The sequence below is a fragment of the Monopterus albus genome, unplaced genomic scaffold (genome assembly GCF_001952655.1).
Source record: "Monopterus albus unplaced genomic scaffold, M_albus_1.0 scaffold152.1, whole genome shotgun sequence".
Taxonomy (NCBI): domain Eukaryota; kingdom Metazoa; phylum Chordata; class Actinopteri; order Synbranchiformes; family Synbranchidae; genus Monopterus; species Monopterus albus.
Window position 1 is genome coordinate 694546 of NW_018128032.1, and position 19743 is coordinate 714288.

Sequence of the window (19743 nt, forward strand, 5' to 3'; positions counted from 1 at the left end):
GCCGGTTTTTTGCAGTGAGGCCCAAGAAAAGCATGAGTTGCATGTGAATGAAATGGAGCATAAGATGGACAGCAGACAAATGAGATCGCATAATACATCCATACTCTGGAGAGGACAGAATTGAAATGCCTTACAATGACAAACAGGGCAAAACAAACACCTACATGTGCCACCCACATACTGTATTCTATTCTACTCCAACCACTTTGAACCTGATTCATGCTCACGGTACTGTACATCTTCAGTGACATGTGCAAGAAGTCCACAGTGAGGCACAAAATGGATTGGGCATCCATAGTGGTTCACTCCCATTCAAGGAACAGAGAGAGCTGCATTAAATTGTTGTCTTTTTCATGGGATTATCTGTGAAGGAGGAAGTCAGTATTCATCCAGAGCTGACTGGCATGGCAAAATCAGCTTCCATCCAAGTAGAACACTTCTTCAGGCATGCAAAACATGCAGACTTAAGTCCCTTTCAGTATCAGCGAGGATGCCAATACGCTGAAATGAATGATGGATAGAATATGACGGTTTTGTCGGCTTACTGTTGTTTCCAATCACAGTGTTCATAGTGATAGCTGGCGGTTTGCTATTATTAGCCACTGGGCAATATAAATGTTACTGTAGATCCACTGGCACTATGATAACAAAACATATTAGACCACTAGTGAGACACTGTCCTGTCTGATACAGTGTCATCAAGGGGATTCCAGGCTGAGTTTTATACGCTGCACCCCTAAGCTGTGGCATTTATGGGGCCTGCAGATATTGAAGTAAATAATTGAACACACAAAGCTAACACTCAAGCCAATCTCAGGGGCTAAGCAAACAATGGCGCTGTAAGCACATTTGGTACAGGAGTTGAAATGAGATTGTAACTATGGCTCATAACAGGGCTTTTCTAGTGTTTTGTGGAAGCACTGTGCTGTCAGCCTGACTAAGCAAGGCCGTCCAAGCCCAGCTAACCATGACTGTCTTACACAGCTATGAAAACAGTCGCTTTTCAGAACAAGACAGTTGTTGACGTTACACATTGAGATGTGGCTAAATGTTAATAATGACATTGTTTCTGCTGCTTCATTGTACTGAAATGCTACACTTAACATATTGGAATCAGCATTCTGTGTTGATATTTCAGGACGTTCTTATTATATTCAAATCAATATTTGCTGCCGCAGCAACCCAGTTTCTTCATGGAACTCATTAAAGTTTTATTGTATCTCATCTTATCTTTCCTTATTGTATCGCAGACCTTCAGCTGTAAAGATAATCAATTGAAGGCTTTAAAGTTTTGAATCTGAGAATGGTGGACCATTTCAATGAAGAAATCATGCTGTATATTCCTTTATCCACCCTGTTTGTTTACTTTCTTTTTCCTGAAGTTCAATCTATAACTACGTTCATGGGGCCAAAGCACAGACACAGTGGAGATGTGCTATATCCAAACATGGATTACTGAGTTTCAAATTAGTTTAAATTAAAGGAGTAAATGGAAAACTCAGTTTAATTACAATGTGTAGCTACAATTAAAGGACCTACTGCAGATTTGAATATAATGTTGCTGTAATTTTATAAGCTAAAATTAAAATGTATGTATGTTCCACTATATTGGTACAAACACAATATTAGAGAAGAGAATTAAAATCAAGCTACTGTACCTTGTACAATACGTCATGCTTGAATATGAAGCTATCCATTATAGTTTTATTCTACTCATTTGTTAATAGTTTAACTTTGCCTCTCCAGCAGAAATCTTTTCACCAAGCTGTCACCCTGGACTCTCTCTCCCCACTTGAGTTGTCTGTTTTTTTACATCCAACACTGAACGGCTAGTTTGATCAGTGCAGTCGCTGCTTGGATGTATCAAATATTTTAGCTTTTTTAATCACGTCTCCCTGGCATTAAGAGGGCAGAAAAGAAGAAGCTATAGCCTTGCCATTTCTTTTTGCTTCTTTATATGTTGAGACCTTGCCAATAACAAAGGACATGGCTCCTTTTTCAAGTAGGAGGAAATGTACACAGAGCAATGCTTGTTCAAGCCTGTGCCTATTTGTGGTAATTTTGTGGCTCCAATCAAGCTTGAATGCTTCAAGGTAAGTGAAGAGATGCAGTTTTTCCCAAACAGCTGTTTTCACTTGTTGCTGCCAAAGAGACATGATAAAAAAAGCTCTTTAAAAGGTGCTGCACACAGGCTGAGGTTGTGTTTATGCAAAGCACAGGGCATAGCCATTTTGTTATCCATTTTTGCATAAAATTGTGGGCGCATTTTCCCAGACCACTTTTAAATTTAAAAGTGCCAGTAGACATTTCCATGGCTTTACTTGGTGAAAGCATAAAGCCCCAAAAGATCTCAGAGCCTTTTTAGGTGGAAAATATGAATCAGGCAACAAAATTCATGAACATACATTTTTGCTTTAATGCAAGTAGTGAAAACCTAACAGCACAGGTTTCATCATTTGGTAGCTAACTACCTGCATGCAGTATACTCACAGAAAGAATGCTGACTTTCAGTGTGTCCTAAAATACCAATTAAATATAAACAGGGATGTGATGTATCCTTGGAAGAATATTCAGCGTGCTGTATAACCATATTTGTGGTGCACTATATTTGTGCTTTGGGTCTTGGCACCTTATGTGCAGGAATCGTTTACTCAAAGGAGAAGCTTTGCAGCCCATTAGAAGACAGTCTGCTGCTTTTAAAGGGGATGAAATGATCTGCTATTACAAAAGCTTATCTCAGGCCAGCTTCCTGATGATAGAATATATTTCTCCTTACATTTTTGTGAATCTTATTGCAGACATAAGCATAAAACGTAAACTAGGGGCAAGATCATTCACTTTGGGTGACCAGATGCTCAATCTCCTCCTGGTGCAAGACAATCTGGAACAGATGATATACCAGAACTTGAAATTTCACCCAGGAGGCCAAAATTGCATGAAATTTCTTGGACACACCCACCTTTTGTCTGTAATTATGCTGTAATTTGTTTTGTTTGTGTTTTGCTTGCTCTAATTATACTTTATACCCAGTTGCAGTGTATTGAGGGTAAAAAGCAAATACTGATACAACATCCTGTTTTGAGTATCAGTACTAGCATCAATAGGATCCATAGAAAAAAGACAGAAATCTGGTTCTGATCACGCTGTGGGCACATGTTTAATGCATGCTCTGTTTGCATATGTTTCGTTATCATGTGCATGCTTGTGCACTGAGTAAGCTGTGTATCTATCTCATTAGGGAGAAATTTGAAGCGTTGCTGACTTAGGGTTTATCCTCTCCGAGACCTTATCAAAACTGTTCAGTACAATCAATACTGCCATTTTAGTCTTTGCAGTTGAAGTCTCCATTAACACAATCAGTCACTTGTTTATGTCAGCATTAATAAATAAAAACTCCGCTTTGGTTTAGAGATGAGTAGGTCAGCACAGAATTAAATAATAATAAAGGTGGAGTCATGACGGTGATATTGTGAAAGTGAAGCATGGTTCTGTGGAAGTAAGAAGCCAGAAGTTGCTGTGTTAAAGAAAACCCATCCCTCTTTCACACTGTCTCACATACCTGCTGATTATTTATGTGGCGCTGGTAAATGTGCTGAGCTGGGCTAAGTGTATAAATAGTAGTACGGACATTAGCAGCTCACAGGGGAACAGGGAGGAGACGAGGCTTAATACCATCAGAGACAATGTTCTTTGACTCACCAGGAACAGAGAGAAACTCTGATTCCTTGTGTGCTTGTAGTCTTCCTGGGTAGCCCTGCTGACCTCTGTGGTCATTGGTGCACTACTTTGTGTTGTGCTTATTGCATAATTATTCATACGTGACGACTGAGTACATTATTCTATTACCATGTTCACTTGGTTCACTGACATTTAAATGTGGAACATGGTTTAGAATAATACAGACTTGCAAGTCTAACTTTCTTTTTTTTATTAATATTAAAAATAGCTGCATAACCACAGCAATTATCAGAGTGCATGTTATTTGATGTGATTCTCTCAGGCAACTTGTATTATTGCTCAGTGTCACCACAGTCACAGTCTGCACCACAATGTGATTTCCTTCCTAACAAAGGAGTCACAACATGCTAGTCATGGTAAATATTATAGTAAAACAGTGCAGTTTTTTCCTCAACATTTTACACCTCCTCCACTGCCAGAATCTCTGGGTCGCCTACTCATGGGTTCTAGCTTTCTGCAGTGCAGCCCACAGTACAGGCCTCAGCTTTGCCTTGAGCTGTCTCCTTTGTCTGGAGCTCTCTCATCTCTGGAGGTCACACTGGCTGCCCTGGAGGTACTGGTAATGGTCAGTGTGTCATCTTTGCAGGCAGTCTCAGAGAACCATATGCTGTCTGTTCAGTCACACGCAGCGGAGGGGGCAGAGTAACACGGCTGCTTGGTATAAGATGAAAATCACAACAAGCTTAACATGGGCGACACAGGCTAACAGTGCAGTGAAGCCATGAGTTAGGCTTGCAGTGTTTTAGAGCAGGTGTTTCTCACATCCTTTCCCTTCTCACCATGTCACTTTTTTCTCCAATTGTTTTTTTTAACAAATTAAACATAACTGATGAACTCCAGAAACAAAAGACAATACTCATTTGACTCCCCACCCTATGCATGGATTGACAAATCCAAAGGCATGGTGATGTCTTTTACTGAGCTTATGATGTCCATCCAGAACTCAAATGTTTCAGGAGAAGGCGCATTTATCCTAGCAGCCAAAGGTTCCTGATATAGAATCTCCAACAACGGGTTATACCATGACTGTGCTGTCATATTGTGTGGAAGAATCCAGGATTGAGCAGCAAGTGTTTTTAGCTTCTGACAGACTGGTTAGCCATACTTTTAAAAGTTGCTTTAGGAAACAAAAGTTCACAAGAGTCGTTAAGGAGATGAAATGCTGGGTCCATTGTGAAGTTCACTTTTGTCAGGGTAGAGATTGTTTGTACTGTCTCTTGCCAAAAGCTTTGTACTTTTGCACAGTCCCATACCATTTGTACCAAGGTGCCTACGGTGCCTGGGGAACAAAATGTACCGCCTGGGCTGGAGCTCAGACCCATCTGGTATCTCTGCTGGGGTGTCACATACACCCCATGGCAGAACATTGCCAGATAGTCTTCATAAGTGATTAAGACCTTCCTGTTGAAGTCACCCGGGACCCTAATTCCTTTATCCAACTAGTCATCCTAAATAGTTTGCCACCTGAGATCTCACCATGTCACTTCCTGTTTTGTATTTCACACTGATCACTTCAAGAGAGGGAATTTAAGTCTCCATGGCATGCTCATTTTCAGCCATTTAATGTTTAATCTTGGGTACCTCTAGATTAGCTTGGCACCTATCATAACTCCAAATAGTCTATAATTATTTCAAAACGATAAAACCCAAAAGCCTCTTTCTAAAAACAAGAGGAAAGTTTGTGAATGGGCACACCTCCTGCTGCCAGTGTTGTGTTGAAAGTGGACTGCAGGACAAACTGCAACAGCATAAATTAATCTGAATTTCTCCTCCATAGATAGGTAAACATATGTACCAATGAAAAAAGACGTGTAACACTCTAAACAAAGCAGGTAATTGAGAATATTTTAACTGCCATATTACAGACATGGTAACTTCTTTAGCTTTACAGCTCCAAGGTTGGTAAATCCAACCAGTGATCGTTGCGTCTTCCCCCACACAAACACATACAGTCTCAAAGTAGTGAAATTAATTCCAACAGGTAGTGTAGCAGCAACAATAACATCATGGATCATTAGAATCCAACCCACATCACATCACATGCTGCAGACACACTGGCCTCAAGCAGTCAAAACAAACCGATACTGTGCTCCGGAGGAATCTAGTGCTGATGAGCCACTATACTAGAGTCAAATTCCACATGTTCAACACACCTGGCAAATAAAGCTGATTCTGATTCTGATCATTCACCGCTGCAAAGACGCTTCACCGATTTCAAGGAAATCCTTAAACTATCATGTAATACTTTATTTTGTTGGAAAAAAGGAATTTGCAAGATGTGTATAAACCGAATTGCTTCTGCATAGAAGTACTATAACTTCTTTAGGTGATGCCTAAGATGATAATTCACCATTGTAACATTGTAGATAAATCAGAAAACAAGGAAAAGCATGCCATGGGCTCTTTAAACAGGCGGAATAACCAGGCCTTACTCAGACTATATAGGCTAGCTATTCACATTTCATCTGGCTGGTTAAGTTCACTATGGCCCAAAATCAAATATGTGTTTCTTTATTTGTTTTTTATTAGGGGTTTTATAATAGCAGTGTGGGTCTTGGCCTCAAAATGTTTACTTTAGCCTTGTGACAAGTCAGGCAGAATAATAGCGAAGTGGCTGTGCTCTGTGCCTAGTTTTTCACACATTGGTTAGACACTACTACAAGGAGGCCCTGTAGTAGGTTCCTTTTCACTCTTCATTAAGAATTCTAGAGGCCATTTCAGCGGAGAGGTGATAATGTTTCTATGGACATTGCTGGCCTCTAATCACAGTATGTACTGAAAAATACAGGCAACAGTATGTTTTCAGTTTTCAGCATAAAAATATTTAGTTCCTGTTAAATGTGCATCTCAAATCAGTGAAATCAGATGAAATGTCCATTCTATGGCTATGTGAAAACATAATCCAAGGTTACAGTGATCCAACTCCCTGCCTCGCCCAGTCTACCGAAACACTGAACAAAAAGCTGCTTGTCCTTGAGGATAACTGCAGCTGAGAAGCCTGGGTTGCAATGCTGAGTTTAGAATGACACTGAGAAGCAAAACACCACCCTGATGTCTTATATGTACATATATAATATGTCTATGTCAAAAGACCATTAGAATCTAGGCTATATATATAATTATAAATACTGTAGGACTGTATTTCTATGGATGTGTGAGAATAAAAAAACTGATATTGTTGTGCAGCTCATACTGAAATTTATCTGTTGAATAATGGATTGACAAAAACATTAATTAGCAACTATTGTGATAATGTGTTGGTTGTTTCAGACATTTACCCAAGCAAAAAATTGTTTTCTGCTTCCTGCTTCTAAAATGTCAGAATTTAATGCCTTTCTTTGTCACATACGATAGTGAACCGAATAGCTTTGGATTTTGGGCAGATGGTCCGATAAAACAAGTAATTCGAACATTTCACTGCAGGCTCAATTATACTGAGCATTTTTTTTTTTGCATTTTTTGACATTTTATATGCCAAATAATCAATTTCTTAATTAAGAAAATAACAGGCAGATTAAGTGCACAAATTGAAACTTTTGTAAGATTATCATCAGTTGCAGTACTATAACTAGTTATGCTTTAAAAGATACAAGAAATGAAGACTTGGCTGAAAGCAGTATTTGAGCCTAATGACATCTTTTCTTTGAAGGAGGTTTTAAAGCAAAACTGCTTTTGTTTTGCAGCCTTCTCCCCTCTTTCCTGGAAATCACACATGCCATCACCATGGTTTTTAATTAGAAAAATAACAACAATAACAAATGTAGAGAAGAAAATCCTCACACAGGCATAATCGCAGAGGCTCTCAGTTGAAGTGTATGTGCATGATCTGCATCTGATGTGTCTGTGGGAGTTTGATGAGCAGATAGAGAGGCAGCTAGCATGCCGTCACAACATGTAAGATTACAGCTGAAGTGGCATGAATAGCTTGGGCGATGTTCACAGTATGAGTGATTGTGCGCTGTGTATTAATCAAGTCCTCATTGTTGGATGCTTCAAGGAGCACGAACATAGGATGGACGCCTCAGTGAAGTGCAGCTTGCGTGAAATTGTACTTCTCACATCACTGTCTTGGGTCAGTTGGAGAGCTGCCTGTTGAACATTATGGCACTTTGAAAAGAAAGGATTTAAGTTGTATTTAAAACTTGACAAAATAACCCCACTGAATGTTGCATCACTGATTTAATAATACCAGGAAAACTTGTAGCTAAATGCTTGGACTATCACCTTCATAGAGCTCCAGGAGGTTAAATATAAATATGGCAATAGAAGAGGCTTGTCTATTTTGGATGTCATGGCTGGCTACTGAAACATCTTTGAAGGCTGCTCTCAGTGGCAGGATCTTTGGTTTACACATGGTACAAGTCAGAGGTAGGTAAATATGTCTTGCTTGGACAAACACCCTGTGTCGCTGTGGCTGGGGCTGATAAAAAAGGGTGACTGAGATCCTAATCAAGATTTCTGCATCGGCAATTAAATTTGACAGTGGAGAAGCAGAGCTATTCCTCTGATATTATTCCTGGAAAAGAAAAAAAAAGCAGAAAGTGGTCCCGTTTTTCTTCATCTACAAAGTTTCAATTAACTGTGATAGCTCTATGTGTGCCCTTAGTTGTACACTGGGGAGAGAGAGAGAATGAATAGTGGCTCCTTTGAATTCTTGTAGCCTATATACAGCACTGCAGCAGTTTAAGTGACCCCCATGAAGTTTGTCCATTTTCTCCCAAAGCCACTCACACCTCGCCTGTTTTGTTCGATTCACCCCGATCCTACAGAGTTTGGTTTTGTCAAGCCTAGGTGTGCATAAAACTATTACACCAGAGAGGTTCATGCAAACTGGTCTGAATTGGTCTTTTTTTGCAACAGCTCAAATGCTCATATTCATGTAGAGTATTTACAGTATGTGCTCTCAGAGGAGATACGTCACTAAATGCAGTTAGATGCAGTATGATTTTGATTTTCTGAAGTCACTCACTGCAATAATGTTGATTTTTCTACTTGCAAAATGTGTTTGAAAAGAGGAGCGGTACTTTGCACTTAAAGAGTATATAGTGTATTTTATAATTTTACAAAGCCAATTGCACAAGAGCAAAAGTGTAGTGAATAGATTAGACAATGTGTTTATCTGTTTTAATATAAGCTGCAATCAATGTCTGATTGAGTAGCATTCTTTACTTAAGCCCAAGGAGCACATCACTACCTAAGTAGTTTACTTAGCCTGACTTACTAGGGTGACTTATTATTGATAAAAAGAAACAAGCAAAAAAAAAACAAAAGAGCCCATTTACTGACAAGCACATTCACTATGTAGTTTTTCCTCACTGTGTACGAGTTGGTGGTCGATGCTGTAGACTTTAGGGTGATATTAGCAGTTCTGTCCTGCTCTGTACTGGATTTACACAACTGCAATACCAGCCATTGTAACCCATGATAACCTTTCATTTGCAAACCATACTTGCTTCTAATTTCTCAATCCCAAATGCCTTTTTCTTAAAAGTTAAACTGTCAGTAAGGCTATAAAAACGGGTTCCCGGGGAAAGCCTGGATGAAAGCAGGCATGGCAATGAAAGGCCACTCAGATGGAAGAAGCAATGTTGGCCTATGGGGACCCCGTGCATCACTGTGGAGAAACACAAGTACATGGAGGAATTGATGGCAAAACTTGTATTCCCCTATCACACCCAGACCAATGGCAGAAGAATTAGTAAACCTCTGGGAAGAAGAAAATGAAGAAATTGAGGAGAATGAAGAATATTTAGTGGTGGACGAGTGGGTGGATGAACCGGACCCTGGGGAGGAATGGGAAAACAGCAAGAGGGAATTGAAAGGGGATAAAAAACAAAAAGGATGTTAAGATATAATAGCTAAAAGGATAAAGTAGGAAGCTGAAGTGATCAATAAATAAGGATGGTTATGGAAATGACTTGATTAATGAATAGTAATGACATTTCTGACAATGAAGCTAAGTATACGAGCGATTTTATTTCAAGAATGATTTTGATCCAATAATAATAAAATGTAATGCTGTTTTTGTGATAAGAATAAAATGGTAAAGTGAGCAAAAGTTAAGAAAGAAAAAAGTGGGGAAAAATTAGCTAGCTAGCTTTAGCTGATAAAATGAACAGTAAAATTTTATAGGACAAACATTGATGATTACTGGTTATAAGAACTAAAGAGGCCAGCTTTTGACCATGTCCATTTGAAATCAAGGCTTTATTGTTAAAAATTGAATTGTTATGTCCACAGCATTTATTAGCATACACGTCATATGTGTCATGCTAGAACGAAAACCTAGCATGACACATGATTGCATTACACTAAATGCTACAGAATCACAGCAGTACAGAGCTGTAGAGGATTATCTATGTTTATCCACACCTCCCTCTCTCATGTTGTCAGATCAAGACATGGAAAAGCCAGTGTTATTTTAAGTGACATCTAAACACACAATATCAATGCATGATATCTATATGCTAGCCACTATGACCCATGAGCTCAATAGCTAGTTGCTTTAAATTACATTTGGTGAGTTAAATTCATGTCTGCACCCTCAGCTGCCAGTAGAGAAAATATCGAAAATATAATGTAGGAAAAGAGAGGAACTTTTAGGTGCTTAGAACAGATTTTTGACTTGTATTTGGTCTATGTCAAGAAGGCAAGCAAATTAACAGTGAAACGTGAAAAGAGCTTGAATGTTTAAATTTACTGGGTTTTTAAATCCTGTAAACTGGATAAAAATACAATAATATTTTCCTGCCAGTGTCAGTGCCTTTGCCACTAATGAAATAAAAGGTGGGGCTAATTAAAAGTAATGAGCTGTGGTGGGTTCTCTGTCTACCACCAGTTTAAGGTGTAGCTCTATGTTTAGTGTGGAGGCAGTGTATGAAGTGTATTATTACATTTATAATTTTTGAAAATATTCTTTCAGTCACTTATAATGTTTTTGGTTTCTCAGTATTAACTTAATAACCTTTATGAAACACATGGGATTTTATATTGATGACAAACTAACTATATAATATATAATGGTACAACATTATATAAGGACAACAGAACACACTGTACAGCACAAAGGTACTCAGCAATCAGCAGTCACTGAGTTTATTCATTGCTTTTAGCAGCTGGAAAGGAAAAAATTACATATGTGAAAGAAAAAAATCACCTCAAGGTAACGCGAGTGCTCCAGTGTACTATCCGAGGTTAATTATAATACAGGGTAAAGACAAATATTAGGCATGCATATAAAGTATGAAATCGCATTTAAAGAAGCTTGCAGGTAAAAAGACATTTCTGCTTGATTTTCTCATGTTTTAAATTTCATCAGGCAGAGAGGCACCAGGCAGAAAATGATTGTTCCACCACGACAGAAGTATCAAATCATTTGTACTGAGTCAAAGATTGAACTATAAATTGAGCCTTTTTATGATTGTGACACTATTACAACTGGTGCCATATGGCCCCCATTGTTATTTGTGCTTGCATATTAAGGTGTGACCATTTATTTCTCTCTTCAGACATCTTTGAAGTGAACCCTGTGAGGAGCATCCAACGACACAATATTCTGGTGAGTTTCCAAATTGAAATTAAAACCCTCTTCACATTTACATAATATACCACTCATCCTCACCCAGACTGTGAACACAAGCAGGAAAGGATGGAGTAAGGAACCAGAGGGAAAGGCTTTGGTGATAATATGCTGGGGGAAAAAATGTCTCCTTCTTCTGACCACTCATCAATCACTCAGTTTTTATTCCACAGGGTCAGTGTGTTTGACTCACCATGCGTGCACTTTCTCAATGCATTAAACACCAAGGCAAAGTCGAGAGGTTTATCTGTCTTCTTTCCTTTTTCTCCCACATATATTAACTCAAATGGAGGTGCGGAGGAATGCAAAAACACAGCATCTCTTTTTTATCCTCTCTATTACATGCAGATTTAACCACATGTTCAGATGCAGAGAAAGAGGAAGGAGAGAGAGAGAGAGAGAGTCTGCAGAGTGACAGTGTTAAGCTATCCTCTCACATAGGCAGGGTTGGGCTGGCGCCATGGCTGTTTGCCTCATAGCCTGCACAATGGGAGTCGTCTCCATTATCAGAGCTGCCGCTTTGCCACCCTGCAGCAAACCCAGCATCCTCTGCTCCTGCAGATTTAATTTCTTATCTCAATAGAGAAAACAGCCCCTCTGATGAACAGCAGAAAACACCCTGGGCAGCTGTGAACAGGAATTGAGAATACATACAATAGATGGTTTGATAAACTTATGAACGTGCACAGCTCTGGCATCCCTCATAGGAATTTGTGTGGCTGGTCACAAATATTCAAGGGAATGTGCTTTATATTATAAATACTGATTCAGGCAAGGGAAGCTCTCGTTATCATTATATACAGACAGGTGACACACATAAAAATACAAGCCTGAGTAAATGAGTGGCCTCCTCCAGGATGACACTGCCCCCATCCATAGGACACGAGGGGTCACTGAATCGTTTGATGACAATGAAAATGAAGTGAATCATACACTGTGGCCTTCACAGTCCCCAGGTCTCAACCCAGTTAAACACCTGTAGGAAATTTTGGAACAATCTGTTAGATAGCTTCTCCACCACCATCATCAAAACACCGCATGACGGAGTATCTTTTGGAGGAACGATGTTCATCCCTCCAGTAGAGTTCAGAGACTTGGAGAGTCAGTGTCAAGGAGCACTGAAGCTGTTGTGGTGGCCCAGCACCTTACTGACACACTTTACGTTGTGGTTTCCTTTCATTTGTCACCAGTATTGGAGCAATAATTTACAGTATGGTGCTGCCATCAAGCACATACTAAAGCTTAAACAGGATCCCTGGTAAATTAATGTCTATAATTTGATGCTGCTATAATTCTAGGGCAAGCTGAGCTGTCTTTATCTTACTATTTGCAGATATAAAGCAGCTCTTCAACTGCTGTACTGTCACATGACACAAACTCAGCATGAACAGGTGCCACATGTGCTGCTTTCTGAGGGGAAAACATTATCACCTCTGAGGGTATGAAGCAGCTGGATATACTTAATTGACATGTTTTTAGAAATGACTTTGCATTTAAGAAAATAAAAAGGTTCCAAGCTTCATACAATGGTGTTACTTTAGATTATTTCCCTCATTGTTTTCTTATTTATGTTTGACAACCTCCTAAATTTCTCCCTTGGTCCTTTCGATAAGGCGTCAGAGTCTGTAATGGAACTAAAAGATTTTACTTGTTGTGGCTTTGGCCCTGTACTTGCAACTTCATCAATGTCGTGCAAAGCCACTACAGTGGTAATTGTGTGTCAACTTCCCTGAGACAAAGGTTATAGGATCACAAACAAAGTACATAACTTGAAATACCCTTGCTAAATTAGTTATATTGTTTTACAGTAATCACCTGTTATGGCTGTACTATCTCGCCTGTGGTCTAACGCCTCAGGACTAGTTTAAAACAAATATTAAACTTTTAAGATCTTTTTAGCCAGTGATGGACAACGTATTCATAAAATGGACATATGCATTTTGTCTCATTGATGTTATGATGTTTGAGCGTTAAACATTTCCAAAGTTCTAAAACTTGAGCTGAATGTATGTTACAGTTTTGTACAATCAGTTTGGCGACTAGTTTCAAAACCTTGATGTCATATTTCAAAACTCTAGACACAAAACTGCCCAGTGTGAACTCTTTGGTAAACCAAACTGCACATTCACATATTCTTCTCTTTTCTGCTTGTGTGGTAGTTAAGTAAATGTCTGCTGTTCTGCACATATGCACGCTTCTCTTAGAAATATGTGAACAAAGATGTAACACTTCAAATGTTTTAATGTAATGAACAAAATATTACCAGTGAAGATGGGGCAGGCGGAATATCTGGTTCTTAAGATTCTTTAAAGCAACTTAATTTAGGCGATTTTGATTAAATTCTTAGCCACACGTGCAATTTTAATGTGTGATGTTAAATTAAACACAAATTGATGATGTAGAATTGAACTTATTAATTATCCTCATCCTCTCTGAGAAGGAGATTCTGGTGTCTTTTGGTGGGGAACTGAGTGCAGGAAATGAGTTTGACATCTTATTACATGTGAGGTCTGGGTGACAATACTTTTCATTAGCTTTCCCTCTAAAAGCTGTTTTACATGTAGAGACTGCACAGAACAGAGTGATACAGATTCATTATCGAAGATAGTCTGGTTCATGCGTTTGTTGTAGTATGTTCTTGTTAGTGCAAATGTGTTGTATTTGTTTTAATGTGAAAAATAATTTTCAAACATCATGGCACTGATACCACTAAGACACAGAGATGTTTTCTCAGCATGGAGAGAAAAGTGTAAGAGACGGAAAAAGGTTGGTCCTCAGCGTTGCTCTGATAATCACGCTGACACGTGTTTTGATTGCATTTGTTCCTGCTCACATTAAAAATATGCCAAACAAATGCATTTGTTCTTTCCTTTTGACAGAATTAAAGTTGCCAGAGTTGTCAGTCACAACAAATCAGGTTTGCCTGTGTGGACCTAATGGCTGATGCTCTCAAATTGCCTGCCAACAGCCACAGTGTGAACACAATAAACATAAAGTTAAAATGTGCTCACTTTGAATATAACGCTGCAGCACAAATAAATAAATAAATATCATATCATTTAATTAGTACTGATACTTTGGGATGCTGTTAAAATGCTTATTTAACAGTTCTTCTTCTGCTAGGTTTGACACCTCAGGTTATGAAAACACCCAGGGTTTTCTATATAGAATAAAATCATTAACATAATGCTTAATGATAATTAACCAGCACTGAGCAAGGTATTTTATAAATGATTGATTATATCCAGCAGTACAGATGATGTGTTCATGTATGTTTGTGCGACATAGAGATTAGCATGAGTTTTATATTTATTACTCTTTATCAAACTGTGAGATTTCAGTCCCTGCAGAGTTTCATGTCCTAAATCAAATTATGCTTTTCACATTATCATGCAACAGAAAAAGCAAAACCAACTGACATGTGTCTAATATCTTTGTGCTCTTAGACCAAACATTTTCCACCACGAGAGCCCATTCAGCGTGCAGAAACTCTCAGCACAGCAAAATATAGATTTTTTTGGCTCATTTTGAAATTAGACTCTCTTCATGCAAATGAATGTTTTGATGTCCTTTGTTGGCATCTGCTGCTTTTCTCAGGGTGCTATAATTAAACAGGAGGAGGCCACAACCCTTCTTTATTCTGTGTCAGTTTGAGAAATGGTTGTTACAAAATGCACTGTGTCAAAGCAACACGAGCTGAACAACAGCTAGATTTCACACACAATGGAATCCATTTTTAGTAGTATGTGTATTTGAACAGTTGGGAATTAATCTTCATTACTGTAGTGGCATAGATATAAAATGCACCACAAAACAATTTGTGGAAATTTTGCTAAACAGCACTGCACCACGTTTTCTGGTCATCAGAGACAAGTATCACAAGAAGCTACCTGCAAATCAATTTCTATGAAGACACATCACTTATGGAACTGCTTTGATCCCTCTCTTCCAATAATGGCTCAAGTCGTGACTCCTCTAATTACAGATAAACACATTAGAAAATGAGGGTTAATGGTCAATGTTAAGATCCATTTAAAAGACTTAAGTTACCTTGAGCTTCTTTAAATTGTTTCCCAACACTGTGAGAGCAGCACTCCATCACAAGATAAATCATCTTTTTTGCAGAAAAAAAGGCCATATTTGTTATTTACTCCCCACATGTCAGTGCCCAGGTTCACACCCACAACATATCGCCTGATCTGACAGCATCCTCAGGATAACTCCCATGTATCATCATTAAAGATGGGCACTTTGTCAGAGTTTGCAGCCCAGTGAAAAGGTACAAAGTGAACAGAAAATTGATCTCTTTGATGAACAATAGATTATGATGGAGAGGTGAGCAAACATGTCTCTCATTCACTGGACACGTGCACTGCAGCAAGACTTACCATCTCACATGGCAGCAAATTGCTGTCTGATCCCTCAGACAAGCTACAAATGTAATGTAATCCTCTTGGATCCTTGTTAAAAATGACAGTGAAATGTGCATATCTCCTCTATTATAAATTCAAAAAGACCTGCAATTCTATACATTTTCAATTTATTATTATATTAAATGTAAATCGACTCTTTTTAGTATTATCTACAATATACAGGCATTCCAAAAACCTTCCTCTCTCAGCCCTTTGTGTGTAAGGATCAGCAGCCTCTTTCAGCCTGACTCTTATTGTTGTGATGTGACATGTGAAAGTCTGACGTCAAAATTCCCATTGAGTTCTCTGACTGGAGCACTCACCCAAGCTGATTCTGCTTCAGCTGCACTCTGTGTTTTCTCAGTCTAAGTTGGTCGACCTCTGAGGGAGGTGTCTCCAAATTTAGAAACCATTTTGACAACATGTTAGCATTCAAGTGCAGCAACATGCAGTAGCTCACAGGGCCGCACTGTAATTTACCTGTGCATATTGCAACAAAGAGACTGAATATGTAACAATGAACGTTAATATATATACTGTATATTGTGTAATTTTAATCACAATTGGTTTTAATTCAAACCAACAATCTTTAACTGTTTATTTCACAAAAATATTTGTATTTGTATATGTCACTGTACTATATGTACCTATATCTGTATTCACATTGGATGTGGACCTGGCGTACACTAGACATTGCTGCAGATTGACCAGACTTTGTACTGCCACTTCTATTTCTCATATATATCTGACTTTAGGTCATTTTTTAATTTATGACATAATAAAGATTCGATGTTATTTGAACTCCACCTTCATAAAACAAAAAAATGTGCACTCATTAGGCAGTTTGTTACTGTGGGTTCACTATATGGCACAAGCACTGCAGTAAATCCTCCTTTGTGTAGGTGATAATGTCCACTTTTTGGTGAAGTATTGACAGACCTGGTCATTTTAGAGGCTGCAGCTTGTGCTGCTCTTAAACTGTACTGCATTATACTGAGAGCTGTTTCTGTTATTTAGCCTGTAAATGGGTTGGACAAAATAATAGAATCACCTGTCCGTTTAATGCACTTAGGAAAAATGTCTAAATTTGATCATTATAAGGCTAGATCTGAAATTATTCTAAAAATGCCATTTGTATTCGATTTCAAATTGGATTTATGGACCTTTTTCCTCGATAGACATTGTGAAGGCCACTGTCACCAAAAGACTGAGTTCTGCTTATGATTTCATATGCGTGATGTGTGAATAATGGATGTGCTTAATGTGACTGGGTTGTAGCTCACGATAAGTTGTTTAGGTTTTAAGGTAATCATGTGATTACTGAGTGACAGGTCAACAAAGTGCATAAACAGGAACATACTGTACTGTAGGTTATATTCTATTCAAGTTTTGTATTCTGTTACATGTGTAGTACTTACTGTGTAGCCTTATATATATATCAAATAGCACACTGTGACATCACTAACCATAAAACAGAGTGGTGTTATTCCTGGGGGCGCTGGTTGTTTCTACTGGTCTGTTGGTCTTAAGTCATGGTACTTTACTGGCCAACAGAGTTTGTACTGAAGAAAATGGCCAGTGCCAACAGGAGAATTAGTGAAGCCACTTGCTGAGTGTTTCTGTATCATTTGCTACACATGAGTAGGAATGTGGTTGCTTAAATGGCAGCTAATTAGAAAATCAGTTATGGGTTTGTTCATTATTTCTGCTGACCTTTCACATCTGCACAACTGTAATGATTTTTCAGCCATTGTGAAAAGCGATTATGTTTATACATTTGACACATATACTGCTAAATTACAGAAGACAGAAAATGCAGAGTGTGCAGTAAATGAGGAGGGGTCAGTCATCAGAACTGCTGTGTTTGCAATGAATTCTGGTTATTGTAAGTTAATATGCATTTACAAATAAGAGATTTAGGACAGACCTTATTTCATATATGATAACACCAGTAGGGAACAGTTACATACAATCACATAGACTCACAACAACAAACAAGGTCAAACATCACAAGCAGCTTCAACCTATAGTCTTCTGTGACATGACATCCATAATCATAACACTAAAGGGGACTTTGGGGTTGTTGTATCAGTGCTGTCAATAGCTCTTCTGATAATGTTTCTCTCAGTCTTTCGGTCTCAACTCACATAGTAATTTGAGCTTGCAGTCATCATCTGAGGATCTCAGGTTAAGAGCAAAACTGCAGAGAAATATAATACATTGCTATACAGCGTTCACACACTGTGTGCAGTATTTACATTTTATATATACTCTACATTAAATTGGAGCCACTGCAGAAGAGACAATACGTCTTCAAGTGTGCTGGTTGGGTTTGGGCAAGAAAAGGCAAACAGTATCTCAGTATGATGCCTTACAAAAGTGCCATGTCTGATGGTTCACACTGTGAGTTTCTCTGGAGGATTGCGTCAAAAAGCATTCCTGGAGACAGACGTAGTGGGACGTCCCAGGCAGCAGGAAGATGAGAGCTGCCAGAATAAGAACACTCCAAACTGCTTTTATATTTTTGGTAAATGGCTCAGGAAGCACAGCACAGCTGCATCAATTACAAATGCATGTCAGTGGTTTGACAGCTCAAATAAAATAAAGCTAATGCAGATGAAAATGTGAAGTACAAACCTAACAGGGTGAGACAAAGCATAACAGGAATTCATAACAGACATCATGTTCTCTTTGTGTGAAATAAACCTTGGCTGATTGTGCAGCACAACAAGAGGCTTTATAAATTATTCAGGTGTTCCCCAATGGCCGCCCATTTACAGCTGCTCACTTGCATCTGACTGGACGTATTCTTCTGCCATATTCCTCAGTGATCTTGCTTTTGGAAAATGGCAGCAAAATACATGCGACCTCTGAGTAGGACTCTGCCTCACCCTAATGCTTAATTTATTCATTACCTTCCGCCAGTCTTGGGTATACGCTGCAAAGCCCCTAATCGTAAATACTGTAGAACATCAAAATGAATGTGAAAGGAAAGAAACACAGAGGATTATTACAGCTATATGTAAATAACGAGGTGAAATATGGCTCCTTCCTCGCCACAGTGCCAGCACAACAAGCTAGGAGGTGAGAGAGGAATAACAGAATGCAGTGGTCATAGATAATAACACCATTTGCTGTATTGTAGCCCATGGAGGACATCTCTCTCCAGACAGCACAGCATGGCATTTTTCTTCACCGCTGCTCCTTCAGTCATGCTGATGTGAGGTTTGCTGTAGTGACTGCCAGGAAAAGGGAAGATGGTTGAATGGGCCTCTCTGTGAAGCATTTTTTTGGGTTTCAACACTCACATCTCTGCGACTAACCGTCTGAACTGTTTGAGGGCTCAGTCAATTTTTGCACATATATGTTCATTAAACTGGAAAATGGCGTACAACCAGACGTTCTCACAAGATATCAGGCTGTGCCTGCTGATTTCAACACTCCCTGGAGTTTTAAGACAAAGTTTACATATGCTCTAATTCTTAAGCCTGTATTGATCTGAAAACCCATTTCTGATGCTATCTATGGTAGGCATTGTTTCAGAAATAGCTGTTCATTGTATTTACATTCAGTAATTGTGTCTCTTTGTAGTAGTTTCTATTATTAGCGGTGGAGTGTGTAAATCTCATGCTGAACTGAAATTGTATTCATATACAGTACACTAATGACTGAGTGGAAATTTGATAAAGTACAACAGCCAGGTCCCTCCCCCTGCCTCTCCACTGACATTCTGCACTGCCTCCTGCAGCCCCTCCCTGCACAGTGGGGTCTCGTGCACGCAAAGTATAACCACAGTTATGCATTGAAGTTAATGCAAAGTTTACTCTAAACACTGTACCTGGATAAAAATGTTTTCCAATGACTGTACCCTAGCTGTATTTCAGTGAATATCTCATCCTCAGTTCATGTGTTTAGAAATAAACAATCTACCTTTGTGAAAACGGCTCCGTTATAGCGTTTCGGAACATGTAGCAGCATTAGCTAACAGCTAATGTTAGTATGTTACTTTGGTAG

At 38.8% G+C, this 19743-nt stretch overlaps 1 protein-coding gene across 3 annotated transcripts in view; it reads left to right on the forward strand.

Moving 5' to 3' along the window:
- The window catches only part of lrfn1 (leucine rich repeat and fibronectin type III domain containing 1), a 118986-nt gene that overhangs the window by 54561 nt on the left and 44682 nt on the right, over positions 1-19743 (forward strand). For 2 of the 3 annotated variants that reach the window (XM_020614877.1, XM_020614880.1), the window contains exon 2: positions 11247-11296. The exons of the other annotated variant lie outside the window; for it this stretch is intronic. The gene's annotated coding sequence lies outside the window, so the exon portion shown is untranslated. The remainder of the gene's footprint in view (positions 1-11246; positions 11297-19743) is intronic. 3 annotated transcript variants of the gene reach the window in all.